Here is a 13945-nt window from a genome sequence, read left to right as displayed (position 1 = left end):
TGCCTGCTGCCATGGTTCCAACAATGATAAAAATGGATGAGGCCTCTGACACTGTAAGCCAGCTCTGATTCAACACTGTCCTCCATAAGAGTTGCCTTGGTCATGGTGTATCTTCACAGCAATAAAAGCCAAGCTAAGACAATATATATGAAAATTTACATATTAGTTTCATAGAATGATACATATACATCTTAAGAAATTAAAAATAAATCAAATCAATTGCCAATATTTTGACTTTAAGAAATAGAAAATAAGCAAAAACAACAACAACAACAACAACAAAAAACAAAATAGGTTGAAGACTAAAATTTTATAGAGCAGAAGGAAATTTAATGACATAAAAATTGAAATGTGCAGCCAGGCATGGTGGCACACGCCTTTAATCCCAGCACTCGGGAGGCAGAGGCAGGTGGATTTCTGAGTTTGAGGCCAGCCTGGTCTACAAAGTGAGTTCCAGGACAGCAAGGGCTATACAGAGAAACCCTGTCTCAAAAAACAAAAAACAAAAAACAAAAAAATTTGAAAAAAAAATGCAGAAAAACTTACTGAAACCGAAGTTTTTGAAAATTAATGAAATAAATTTAACAAAATAAAAATAATGAAATAAAAGTTTTTGAAATTAATGAAATAAAAAATCAATAAACCAGAGAAATCATAGAGGTCTAAGCATCAAAAAATAATTCACAATATTCTATCTAAGGAGGCAATACTAGGCATGTAAGCAATAATGGAGCCTGTTCTGATGCCTGCCATCAGTCCAATAGGTTTACTAGAGAAAAACAGATTGTCCTTCAGGCCCCACATTTGGGCTTTAAGAATGGTTATCCAAAGAAATAGTTCTCACCTCAATGGAATAAAAGGCGGTTTATTCTGGAGCATAGTATGAGTGATAATAGCCAGGCACATAGATTTAGGACTTCCCAAATATAAATCTCCAACAGGAAAGTAGTTCCATGGAATTTTATAGTAACAAACCAAAGAAATTTGTAATTCAAGGCAATTTTAAAAATAAATCATTGGAAACATTGGAGAGGCAGGTAACAGCAAGACAAGAAATCCTTCCTACAGGCTTCAAATGTTATCAGCCCTTCTGTTGGTAGAGAACAGGATTTTTGGTTTTGTTTTGTTTTCAGTTAATACATTCCAAAGGACTTTGTTTGTTTATTCAGGGTGTTAGGTGTGATACAGAAGTGGGCAAAGAACAAATCTTTGGGAGGCTAAAAGTAGCCCAAGAGTTATAATTGGACTTCCAAACTCTCCACGGTATTGGACTTCCAAACTCTCCACGGTCAGTGAACTTTTGTCAGTTGATCAGCCTATGCAGACAGCTTACCAGAAGCATTAGTGCCTTTGTAAGAGGGAAGATCTGAGCTTGTAGCTTTGTGGAGAGCTTTTGGGGTTGATTCTACAAATAGGGCAAGAATTTGATATTGGGCTAGGACAGGGAAGTTGGCTCAGATAAGAATATTTACATTTGGGCTATTAAAAAGATCAGGGTAAATCCAGTTGTTGGATGTGTGGCTTTCTTTTTATCTTGGACATCCTGATAAGCCCCTAGAAACAGGGATTACAGAACTTTGTTTAATGCCTTGTTTTTTTCCTTGATTATTTGTGGGTTTTGCCTTGTTTGTTCCCTGATCTAGAACTGACCTTATTATTTGCATATATTTAAAATGGTATAAAAGTAGACTGGGAAAAAATAAACTAAAGAATACTAGCAGATATGAAAACACCATAGCAACACTCCCCTGATTCCTGAATGTGGATGGGCCTTTGAGATCCGGTTTATTCTCTGTCTCCATGCTTCTTTTCCTGGCTTCAGGATCTACATCCCTATAGACAAATCTCAATTCTATCCACAAATCTTTAATTCAATTCTGACCATGGATTCTTAAGTAGAATTGCCTCACATATACATTTATGAGAGTAATTCTCTCTCCACATAACTTTCTATGTTAGTCCACACCACTAACATATTCCTCACACAAAACAGCTAGAATGAATTTCTCTCCTCTAGGTTAAGTCAACATATGACTCCTATTCCTCTCCTCCTAACCAGTCTAAGTAAATGAACTTGTCCCTAGCCCCCATACAGTTCTCGCTCCATAGGCCAGGTACCCAGATTGATCTGAAACTCACTATATAGACTAGGTTAACCTAAAATTCACAGCAACCCTCTTGTCTTCATTCCCAGGGCTCAGGGATTATAGACATGAGTCTACATGCTTAGCTTCTACTGTTTCATAAACTACTGCATTTCCTGCAGCAATCACAGCATAATCAACAGACAGCATAGGCAGTTTCCTGGGTTCTTTCTAAGCATCATAGGGTCTAAGCTCCTGTTCTTGCTCAGGCACCCCTCCTGGCAGGAAAGACCAAGACTGGGTAAAGAAACTGTGACTACCTCACTGTACACATCTGCTCTTTTACTTCAACCTTAAAATGTGTAAAGATTTGGAGCTCACTGGAAGTAGCTGTAAAATGCATGGAATGATTGTGACACATGCTGATAAGTATATTCTGTAGGAGGCAGTGATGTTAGTAACAAACAAACTGTGCACATCTCTGTATCACTTCACGTTGATTTTAGACTCCTTGGTATTGACATTGACCTTCATTTTGCATGTGAACTAAAACTCTCAAATGAGTTTCTAGGATAGGGTGACAGCACACAAACCAGAACTTTAATGTACTGCCCTACCCTAAATACACACTGGCCTCTGAGTGTTCAGGAAATGCCATCTATACACAGCCAGGATGTTAGAGCTAATGAAACCCTAACTACCTAAAAACAAATACACATTTTAATTAAAAATGAAGAATAAAGACATACTCCTAAAGTGAAAATTTTAAGACCTACAAGAAAGTAATAGCAGGTGTGATCAAAGGCTAGCACAACCATCTCAGGAATTTGCCATTTCCTTAGGTTTGCAACTCATGAGTATAGACTGTTGGGCAGCAACACAGGACACATTTCGTTTGCTTTTCCAATTTGTTTCCCAGCCTGGAGGCAGAGGATTTGTTACAGGACTTAGTAATAAACCATTTTGTCAGCATAGAACTTTTCTTGGATTAATTTAGACAGTAAACATTTTTAACAGTTAAGGGATTTCTAATGCAAGGATAAGGAACTAAGCTCCATCTAACTGTCCTATAGCCCTGGCCAAAATGATAACTGAAAACAGAGTCATAGAGAAAATTATATCTGTATGGGGAGCAGTCTCCAAATACTGCCTTTATTTTTCGCTGCTGGAAATAAAATGATTGCCTTGTTCAATAGTGAGATTTTTCCGTTTTAGAATAGATTGATCATGGAGGCTCAGCAGGGCAACTGTATCCCATTGTGCCTCTGGAAATGTAATAAAGGATCAATCCACATCCCATATCTTCAATCTTCTTGACTACTACTCTGAGAATCCCTAAAGAATCCCATTTCCTTTCCTCATTTTTAATATCACACAAGGGCATTTTCTTCAAGAAGCATTCGACAGTCTGTTTAATTCAGCATTATCTTTGCTTGTTGTATGTAGCTATCTACAATAAAATCACATATTGAACAATTAACTTTCTAACATCAAAAGTAATGATCGACAAAATTAAGAGGCAGTGAAGAAGTTCAATTCCCAAGAGGTCACTCAGTGCGGTATTTGTATTTTACTAAATGAATTGACAGTCACATAGTTACCAAATTACTGAACAGACAAAATTAAGAAGCACCACACAAGGAAAATCATCAAATTGCTAAAGCAAATAGTATTTATTTGATTCTTGATGGATTATGCATTTATTGTATAAATAATTTTCCCTTTTTGTTAATCAGATTAACAAATGTGACACACAAAATATATTTGAGAACAGAGCAAACACATATTGCATTCACTTCTTGTATTATTATTGTTGATTTTTAAAATCTCCTTGACATGAGTATAGAAAACTTACAAAATTTTTGCTGGACTTTAGATGAATACAATATGAGTTTCTTTAATATTCTAAATGTTATTGGCCAAATATGCTGGCTATTTGCAAATTTATCACACATCATTTCTACTCACAGTTTATTAAAAATTTTTATCGTCAAAAATTGGCTTGCTATTTTGCTGAATTATTTTGCTCACTTAATCCTCAAACAAATGAAATAAAAGAAGTTTATTGGCTTTGCTTTACAGAAAAAGAACCCAAGAGTAAAGTAATATTCCAAATAGGCGAATTATTAAGGCTAAGGCCCTTGCATGACTCCTTTCCTATTCCCATCATGCTTATGACGTAATGAGCTCCATGAGCTCATTCTAAAGATGATTAATAAGTGTGGCTCCAACTGGTTGGTCAGCTTACTACAATTTAGTTCAGCAAGAATTGATTATTTATGTTGGAATATCAAAATTGACATCAGACACTCATTACATCCAACCCATGTCCTATAGTAGAATCAATATTGCCAGAGAGAAACATGAAAGACATCTGAAACTGTGCCATGTAGGGATACTGTGAAATTAATGAAAATTTCTATGACCCTTTGGCTTCTATAATTAATTTCCTTGCATGGTCTACCCAATATGTTTTCATGCCAATTCTTGATACCATTTCATAAACATTTCAGTAAGATTTCTGGGTCTGCAATATTTGAACAACTATGTCTCACTCGGTAAGTTATATCTGGGATATATATAAATAAATATATATAATGTATTATATATGTTATATGTATTAATTTCATATGTACAAACATAAAACTTCTGAGAATAACCAACTCTTCTAGAAAACAACTTAGTTATCACTTGAAAAGTAGCTATGTTCTCAAATGAAGAGCCCAACTATGACTCAGGATGTGGTGTCCCATAGGAGCCAAGTGCCCTGTGATGGTGCAAATCTCTCAGGATGTGGTCTCTCACACTGAGCCTTTAAAAGAAAGGCATTGACTAGTCAGATGAGCAGCTGTTGTGAATGTGATGCTAAGCTTCTGTGAAGCCCAGTCAATGAAATACTTGTTAAGGAACACATTAGCTCAGAGGTGAGCTAGGGACATGTGCTTTAATTGGGATTGGTCATATTTATTTTATCTCTTGTGCACAGTCTGCATTTGGTTCTCAGAAGGTCATTTTATACCAGACAATGTCTAGCAAGTTGTTCCCAAAGACACATGTGAGTCATATCGCTTAGAACATGACAGAACTCCCTGGGTCTGTTTACCCCAAGGGAAAAAACAGTGAGACAACATCATCAGGACCTGGATATTTGCAGAATGTGTTGTTCTGAGTGACTCCAAGAAGCAGTCAAAGCATAGGGAACAGCCAGTAACCATTGTTTGACTGAATTCGGCAAATACAGTTAGAAATCTGTTGTTCTATGGGGATGGCATAGAGTTCTTGTCATATATTCCAATGGGAATATATAGTCAAAGGAATGCCAGTCTCAGAAGGTCTGTGGTGACAACTGTGAGGACACAGAACCTGAGTGAGTTATGTGTCATTAAGCTCTGATAACTGTTGATAGAGGAGACAAGTTTCCTGCTGGTGCCACTGGTGTTCCTGATCAAATCCTTCCCAAAACCTTACCTGGAAGAAAAGGAATGAAGGACAAGAGTAGTTGGGACAACCATCCAATCAGAATGTAGCTCCACCATCTAGTGAAGGAGGGATATGAAAGCTAGCTTGGTAAGTCTCCCAGTGAATATTCAAGTCAGTGTCACATACCAGAGGAGGAGCCATCTGTTTGCCAAGTGTCACTATTGCTGAGAGCATTCCTGTGCAAATACAATTTCATGAAGAGGTTTGTGGTGTTAAGTACGCTTTTTCAGTCAGAGAGCCAGATGTACATTCTCTTGCAGGCCATGCCACAAGGCCCCACAGTTGATCAAAGCACATTCCTTAAGGCATGGGACTGAAGAAAGAGACCCCCTCATAAGGGGATTCAGATGGGAGGCAAGTGGAAAGTCAAATTTACAAGGTTTGAATGCTTTAAAATAGCTTGAGATCTGCATGGGCTTCACATGATTTCACATGACAAGATAGTACAAGAGGCTTGAGGTCACAGATACAATTAGGAACTTCTGGCTTCTAAGAAAGAGCCAGAACCTATCAGGCATTACCCTCCAGGTCTCACAATATGCTCTCATCTGATTGGGAGCTTTCTACAAAGTGTTCAACTTATTATTATCTAATCTATAAAGTTAGGTGCATGCTATTTATTAACTGACACACATTACTGATAAATTGAACAAGCATAAGTCAGGGGATGATATTGCATTGATTCAGATAGCATATATTCTTTCTCCACCTGCTGTAATTTCAGTAGAATAGCGATAGGTTAATCACAAAAAGAACTTTGTCCCCTTCTGGGTATGACAGTTATTTTTTGAAACACCAGAAATAGTCAGTTAATATGAATCAAATTATCCATCTGGCGGTTTGATGCCCCTTGGTGTCTAATTCATTTCTGCAAATGTATTGCTCCTGCATCCTGAGGGGAGGCTCATTAGGTTCAATGCCATGGTCCATGCAGATTGTAATTGATATCTGACTAGCTTTAGGATGATCACTTTTAAAATAATACTTTGTATTTTCAAAGTCAGAGCATAAGTTCATGCTTCAAAATTTCAAAATTTATAGACAGAAATAGTGAACTAAACAAATGAAATCCAGAAAATGTTTTTTGTTTAGGTCCCGTGTGTGGCTTAGGTATACACAATACAACTTTGTAACTTGACTGGAAGATTTTACAGTGGAAGTAAGTTTAACTGAAGTGATCGTCATGTATGGATGATGATAGCCATCTTGACACCTTTAACTTTTGGGACAATGAATGAATTATAGTTCCTAAGGAGAAAAGTTCTTATGCTTTGAAGCTTTGAAGCAATGCCCCTTGCATTTGAATGTAGTGATTAAATATTAAACATCTGGTTGAGCTGTGTGTGTAAGGAACTGGTCATATTTGCATATTAAAGATCTCTGACCCTAACTGTCAAACTCTACAAGGATCATCACTCCACTGATCACGTGTCTCACTACCTCCTGCTTGATTGGTGTTAGGCTCATTCTAGATGAGAGCACTAAAACTCACATTACTTCTGTGCTTAACACCACCACCCCTGCAGAGCTTCCTCAGCCTTTCAGTCTGGCCTTATCCTCCCAGTACCCTTCTCTCCAGAATGCATGGTGAATATACTGACCACCCACACACCTGGCTCCATGTATAAAACAAGCTCCGTTCTCTATCTGGAACTCTGTTCCTACCTTGCTGCTCTTACCCAGCAGACTTACACCATGCTGCAGAGTGAGGTGTGGCTGTCTTCCTCCAGAATATGTCTTCTTTACTGGAACTCCATTGCTTAGCCTTGGCTCTATGCCAGGTCTTCTGTTCCATACTCAGACCTTCTAATTCTTTTAAGATAAAATTCAAATACTAAAACAATTTGTCTGCTTAAACTTGAAATTCACTAAATTCTCATTTCCAACATTTCCATCAGCCGAAGCTCCATGTCCGCACGCTCTTCTTTTTCTCTTAGTTGCTCCGGGCCTGATGCACTGTATATATGGCAAACATGGCAAATGTGCATATGTATATAATATAGAGAGATATATAATATAGAGGGATATTTATATAAGAATATATATAATATATATTCTTATATCTATATAATAATATATAGAGAGAAAGTACATTAAGTCATATATTGCATTGTCTTTGATAGTCACCAAATGGCTGTAGACACATGCTATGTTTTTAATTTGTATTTCTTAGTGACTAATAGTTTAGAAGATCTTTATTTGTTAAATTATTGACTATTTGGAAAATGTCTAATCAGAATTTTGTGCATTTTTTAAAACCAGATTAATTTGTAGAGCTATTAAGTATTTACTAATATTTAGGTATAGATCTTATCAATATATAATTTCAATTTTCACTTGTTATTCAAATGTTTTAAATTTTAATGAAATTCTGTTTATCTAGATTTTTGGGTTTTTTTAGTTATACAGTTTTATGCCCTAATGGTGAAGAATTAATTCTACCTCAGGGACCGCAGGTCCTAACCCTGTTCTGCTTTAAGTTCTTATATCTAGGTCTTTGATCAATTTGGCTTATTTATTTGTGTTATAAGAAAGAAGACCATCTTAATTTTGGGTGGCAGGGAATATATTCAATTTCAATACCATTAACTGAAAAATTATTCAATCTCCTCAATACTGTTAACTGAACAATTATCTGTTCGCTCATTGATAACACACTCAAGGTTAACATTCTTTTTTTATTTTTTATTAGATATTTTCCTCATTTACATTTCAAATGCTATCCCAAAAGTCCCCTATATCCTCCCCCTGCCCTGCTCCCCTACCCACCCACTCCCACTTCTTGGGCTGGCATTCCCCTGTACTGGGGCATATAAAGTTTGCAAGACCTAGGGGCCTCTCTTCCCAATGATGGCCAACTGGGCCATCTTCTGCTACATACGTTGCTAGAGACAGGAGCTCTGGGGGGTACTGGTTAGTTCATATTGTTGTTCCACCTATAGGGTTGCAGACCCCTTCAACTCCTTGGGTATTTTCTCTAGCTCCTCCCTATGTTGCATCCAATAGATGACTATGAGCATCCACTTCTGTATTTGCCAAGCGCTGGCATAGCCTTACAAGAGAGAGCTATATCAGGGTCCTTTCAGCAAAATCTTGCTGGCATATGCAATAGTGTCTGCGTTTGGTGGCTGATTGTGGGATGGATCCCCGGGTGGGGTAGTCTCTGGATGGTCCATCTTTTCATCTTAGCTCCAAACTTTGTCTCTGTAACTCCTTCCATGGGTATTTTGTTCCCTGTTCTAAGGAGGAATGAATATTGGGCGAATGGATATATCTGGAGAATATCATCCTGAGTCAGGTAACCCAATCACAAAAGAACTCACTTGATATGCACTCACTGATAAGTGGATATTAGCTCAGAAACTTAGAATACCCAAGATACAATTTGCAAAACACAAGAAAATCAAGAAGAAGGAAGACCAACGTGTGGATACTTCAAAGTTAATATTTTTAAGTGCAAGGTATTATTATTGATGGTTCATTGGCCTGTATATAAACACGCATTTGAGAGCACATGCACACACACCATTTTTGATCACTGCAAGTTTATGAAGAACTTGGCTGTGAATATTAGATCTCCAATTTTTTTTTCCAAAACTGGTTTACTCATGTTTGGGTTTTTACTCTTTCATAGCACTACCTAACGTTTCCGTAGAGACCATGATGCATGATGCATGATATCAGGATTGCTGAAAAGTAACGTGAAAATAAGAGAAAGGTGGGCATCTCTAGAAGAAGAATTGTTCTTTAATAAGAACAATGGAAAGGCTGCATTTCCATTCTCTGAAGAAACCATGTGCATGTGGTATGGGGGTCTTGGGAGGTTTTTTTGGATGGAACAGATGAAACTTTGGGGGTCAAAGAGTCTGTCTGCAGGTCAATTCCCCTGTAGTGTGTAGCTAGCTCTGAAGAATGGTCAGTACAGTGGGTTTGGTGTGTGCATCTTTTGAACAGAAGCTTCCACGGCTCCTATCAGTCAAGCCAACTATGCTATCATCTTAGCCCAACTGGATGTTTTTAGGGTTGTAACTCCTCATTCCCAACTCCCAGAACAGATAAAAAGAAGAGCAGGTAATGTATTCTTAATTGAATACTTCCAGCAGAAGGGGATGATGATGATGTATGTGGAGACAGGCAGGGTGTGATAGTCTACATTCCAAGGATCTAAAGGTTATAGGCCAGTTTGATTTCATGTAGAAGGAGGAGAGCTTTAATTTGATCAGCTGTGTGGGGATTATTCAATTGTGTCATGTACTCAGAGAGAAAACTCTTACGAATAATCATTACAAAGCTAAAAATGGATGATTTTGTTACCTAGTGAAACTGAGAGATTGTTCAGGAAGATGGAAATGGAGGGAGATTATAAGTGAGAGAGACAGAGAGGAGTCAGTGAAAAGAGGTGAGTGTCCATATATAGGGACTTCCATATGGGGTTGGGAAAGAAGTTTTAATATATCCAGAAGGGCTTTAAGTATGTGGTAGGGCTGATTCAAGTCCAAAGGGGAAGGATGGCTTGATAAATTAGAGAAGAGCAACAGCTTGCCATTAGCCAGAGCTCCTCCACAGCATCTGAAAGGTCTTCTGATAGATGTCAGGAACACATGGAGCTGTTGTAGAGGGAAAGCCACTCAGACAGATTATGTAGAACTCTTGTTTGGGTAAAGGGTAGTCTGGTTATTTTAATGGAGGTAGGTCCTGTAAACAAAACATCCAAAAAGACAGGGTAAAACCACAGGTATGATCCTAAGAAAGATAGAAATGACCAAGGAGAGGAGCCAGAGTAGGCAGGAATCAAATGGCCATCCATAGGAGGAAGCATGCCATTGGATTTTTGTCTGTTCTCTGTGTCTTTGAACACCATCTCAGTTCAGTATCATTTCTGAAGGAGGGCACAAATCCTATCCTATCTAGTAGTCAGATCTAGTCATCTTTAGTTTTGGAGTACTACAACAGCCAAAGAATCAAGTTGGCCCCAAGAGATGTTCAGCTGATCTAATTTTTTTTTTAAGGTTTCTGATTACTGCTTATACAAAGAAGCCTTCAGTTCAGCTGTTTAGCTCTGCATCCTGGAGAGTCAAGAAGAAGGATGAATAGCTCATGGACCTTTAGTCCCCCTTTCAGTGGTCTTCTGAACTGCTTTTAAAAGTTTTGGGGTGTAGATCTTTCTAAAGTGCTTCAAGATGTCAAGAAGCATAGTGTAGAAAGGGCATTACATAAAATGCCACAGAAAAGCATCCCTCTAAGAGGCCACAATCAAACTTAAAAGATGCAAAGCATCTGTATCATGTAAAAGGTTAGAATTCATTGAGTGGGGTCACCATAGCTTCCTGGAACAAGAGTACGGGTGACTTTATACAGTGGCTGAACATTTCTAGAGATAACCCACAGTCCTTTGGGACCTCATGTCCTTGGAGGGCCAAGGAACAATATTCTCCCCTTCAGTGCCTCTGAACATTAGCCTCCAAGTATGGTTATTAAACAGTTAGAAGGTTAGTTATACCAGTATTTTTAACAACGGTATAATATTTTAATACTTTGATGTTTCCAAATAAACCTTGATTTGACCTGCATTTTAGTTGTCTTGTAATTGTTGATCTTAGACCTTAGAAACTTTTATATTATATGTTATCTCTAAGTATCTTCTTTGTACCTTAAATAACTTACTCAGACTTCACACCCTGCAAGAACTTTCTAGTTGTTTGTGTTCCATTCTGGAAACACTCATCAATCTTAATCTTCATCCAAAAGTCTTTCTTTACTAAAATGATTTGCATATTTAAATATGTAGACCTTTTTGTCTTACTACACGAGACTCAGTAGCATTAACAAATAAATTTATGTCATCTCTGGGGAATAGTGACTAAGCACTTTCTATACCCTTTGTCTAAGGTCCCAGTAAGAACTAAAGAAGTATTTCATTACAGTTTTCCCTCTGGAACCAATGATTTCCTTGCTTACTTAGAGAATTAGTAAGGAGTTACCCATGTCCCAGAAACAGTCACAATGGAAAGTCTTTACTCAGTATATATGAGGACATTTTATGGTCACATATACTTTTTTTTAAAGTTAGTATGATGGCTGTTCATCTACTCTTCTCTGAAGGAGTAGTAATATTCACCAAGACTAATGGCAGTCATTTTAGGCTGACACAGCTGAAGCTGTAAAGATGGCAGTCCTTTAACATAGAATATAGACAGAAGCACTGTATTATATCTTGAAACACCAAGTTGTGTATTTATTTGTTTTTAAAGAGGCTTGAGTGGTAATGCATACATATTATATTTATATGTTTGTTATATAAAATTGATATATTAAATTAATATATTAAGCTATACATAAATATATATATATTATTAATATATATATTATTAATATATATAATAATATATATCATGAATCTGAAAAGGTTCTGTATGGCAAAGGACACCATCACTCAGACAAAAAGGCAATTGGGAAAAGAACTTTACCAAGTACACATGCAGTAGAGGGTTAGTATTTAAAAAAAAAAGAACCCACTAATATAAAAAATAACAATTTAAAAATGAGGTACGAATCTAAACAATGAATTTTCAAAAGATGAAACACAAATTGTTGAAAAGAACTCTAAAAATGTTCAACACCCTTAGTTGGCAGGAAAATGCAAATTAAAATTACTTTGAGATTTCACTAGCCAGAGTGCCCAAGGTCAATGAAACAAGTCACAGCTCATGCTAGAGAAGATATGGAGTAACAGGAACACTTATCTATTGCTGGGGGGAGTGCAAACTTGTATAGTCATTGTGCAAACCAGTGTAATGATTTCTCAGGAATCTAGAAACCAATCTACCACAAGTGCCAGCTGTGCCACTCTTGGGCTGTCTTAGTTAGGGTTTTACTGCTGTGAACAGACACCATGACCAAGGCAAGTCTTATAAAAACAACATTTAATTGGGGCTGGCTCACAGGTTCAGAGGTTCAGTTCATTATCATCAAGGTGGGAGCATGGCAGTATCCAGGCAGGCATGGCACAGGCAGAGCTGAGAGTTCTACATCTTCATCCAAAGACTGCTAGTTGAAGACTGACTTCCAGGCAACTAGGGTGAGGATCTTATGCCCACACCCACAGTAACACACCTCTTCCAACCAGGTCACACCTATTCCAACAAGGCCACACCTTCAGATGGTGCCACTCCCTGGCCCAAGAATATACAAACCATCACATGGGCATATACTGAAAGGACTCTACAGCCAATTACACTTGCTCAAACATGTTCATTATATACCATAACAGACCAAAATTATTAATTTCACAGATAGACAGGTGAAGCTAGAAAAACAATATCTTGAGTGATGTAACCCAGACCTCCCAAAAGAAAAATGTTTAATATTTTCCCTTCTATTTGGATATTAGCTTTTAAAATTTCAATATGTGTGTTGTGGTCAAAATAACCACAGAGTTTAGTTACCTAGTAAGGAACTGGGAGGGGGGGGGGATGGAGGAAGGAAGGAGGAACAGAATGAAATGTTATAGAAAGATAATATGGACATTAGGACAAAATCTACCAGTTGAGCTAGTAAGGCATATTAAAGGAAACACTATATATGTATGTCTTTCATTCATGAATTCAGAGCATTATAGGCAGGTACAGAACACACATGACTCACAATGAACTCAGAGCAAATTAACAGGTTTACAGCTACAGTCAAGAGTGCTCAAGGGAAATGTCCAAACCATTCAGGATACCCAACTATACCACTCCTGAGCATATACCCAAAAGATTCTCCAACATATAACAAGGACACATACTCTACTATGTTCATAGCAGCCTTAGTTATAATAGCCAGAAGCTGAAAAGAGCTCAGATTTCCCTCAACAGAGGAATGGATACAGAAATGTGGTACATTTACACAATGAAGTAATACTCACCTATTAAAAATGATGAATTCATGAAATTCTTAGGCAAATGAATGGAACTAGAAAATACCCTGAGTGAGGTAATCTGTAACCTCCCCCCAACCTGAAGCTGGCTGAGCCAGACCACGACTTTGCTGCCACTAAGGAGTTTACTTAAGGTGGAGCCTGACTCCCTAGATCACTCTATTGTTCAGTCACAGTCGCTGTTCCTCTTCAAGATACTGCTACCTGCTGGGAGGCCTCCGAGATATTCTTGAGACCACACCCTATCCTGCACATGGTCACCTGCAGTCGGGCTCCAAGGTTGAATTGGCGGAAATGGGCCTCCCCTTTCCTTTATAAGTGCATCCGCCATTAAACATTCAAGCCTTGAACAGACTAGCATGTCTTGGTTTCCATTATCTCTTGACCTGCTTAGGTTCCCTCTTCTCTTTCAGCTCCGGTTGCCTCCCAGGCTCGAACCTGGACATGAGAGAAACAGGCTGGC

Source organism: Mus caroli, chromosome 4 (assembly GCF_900094665.2).
Source record: "Mus caroli chromosome 4, CAROLI_EIJ_v1.1, whole genome shotgun sequence".
Taxonomy (NCBI): Eukaryota; Metazoa; Chordata; class Mammalia; order Rodentia; family Muridae; genus Mus; species Mus caroli.
This window is presented reverse-complemented; position numbering follows the sequence as displayed.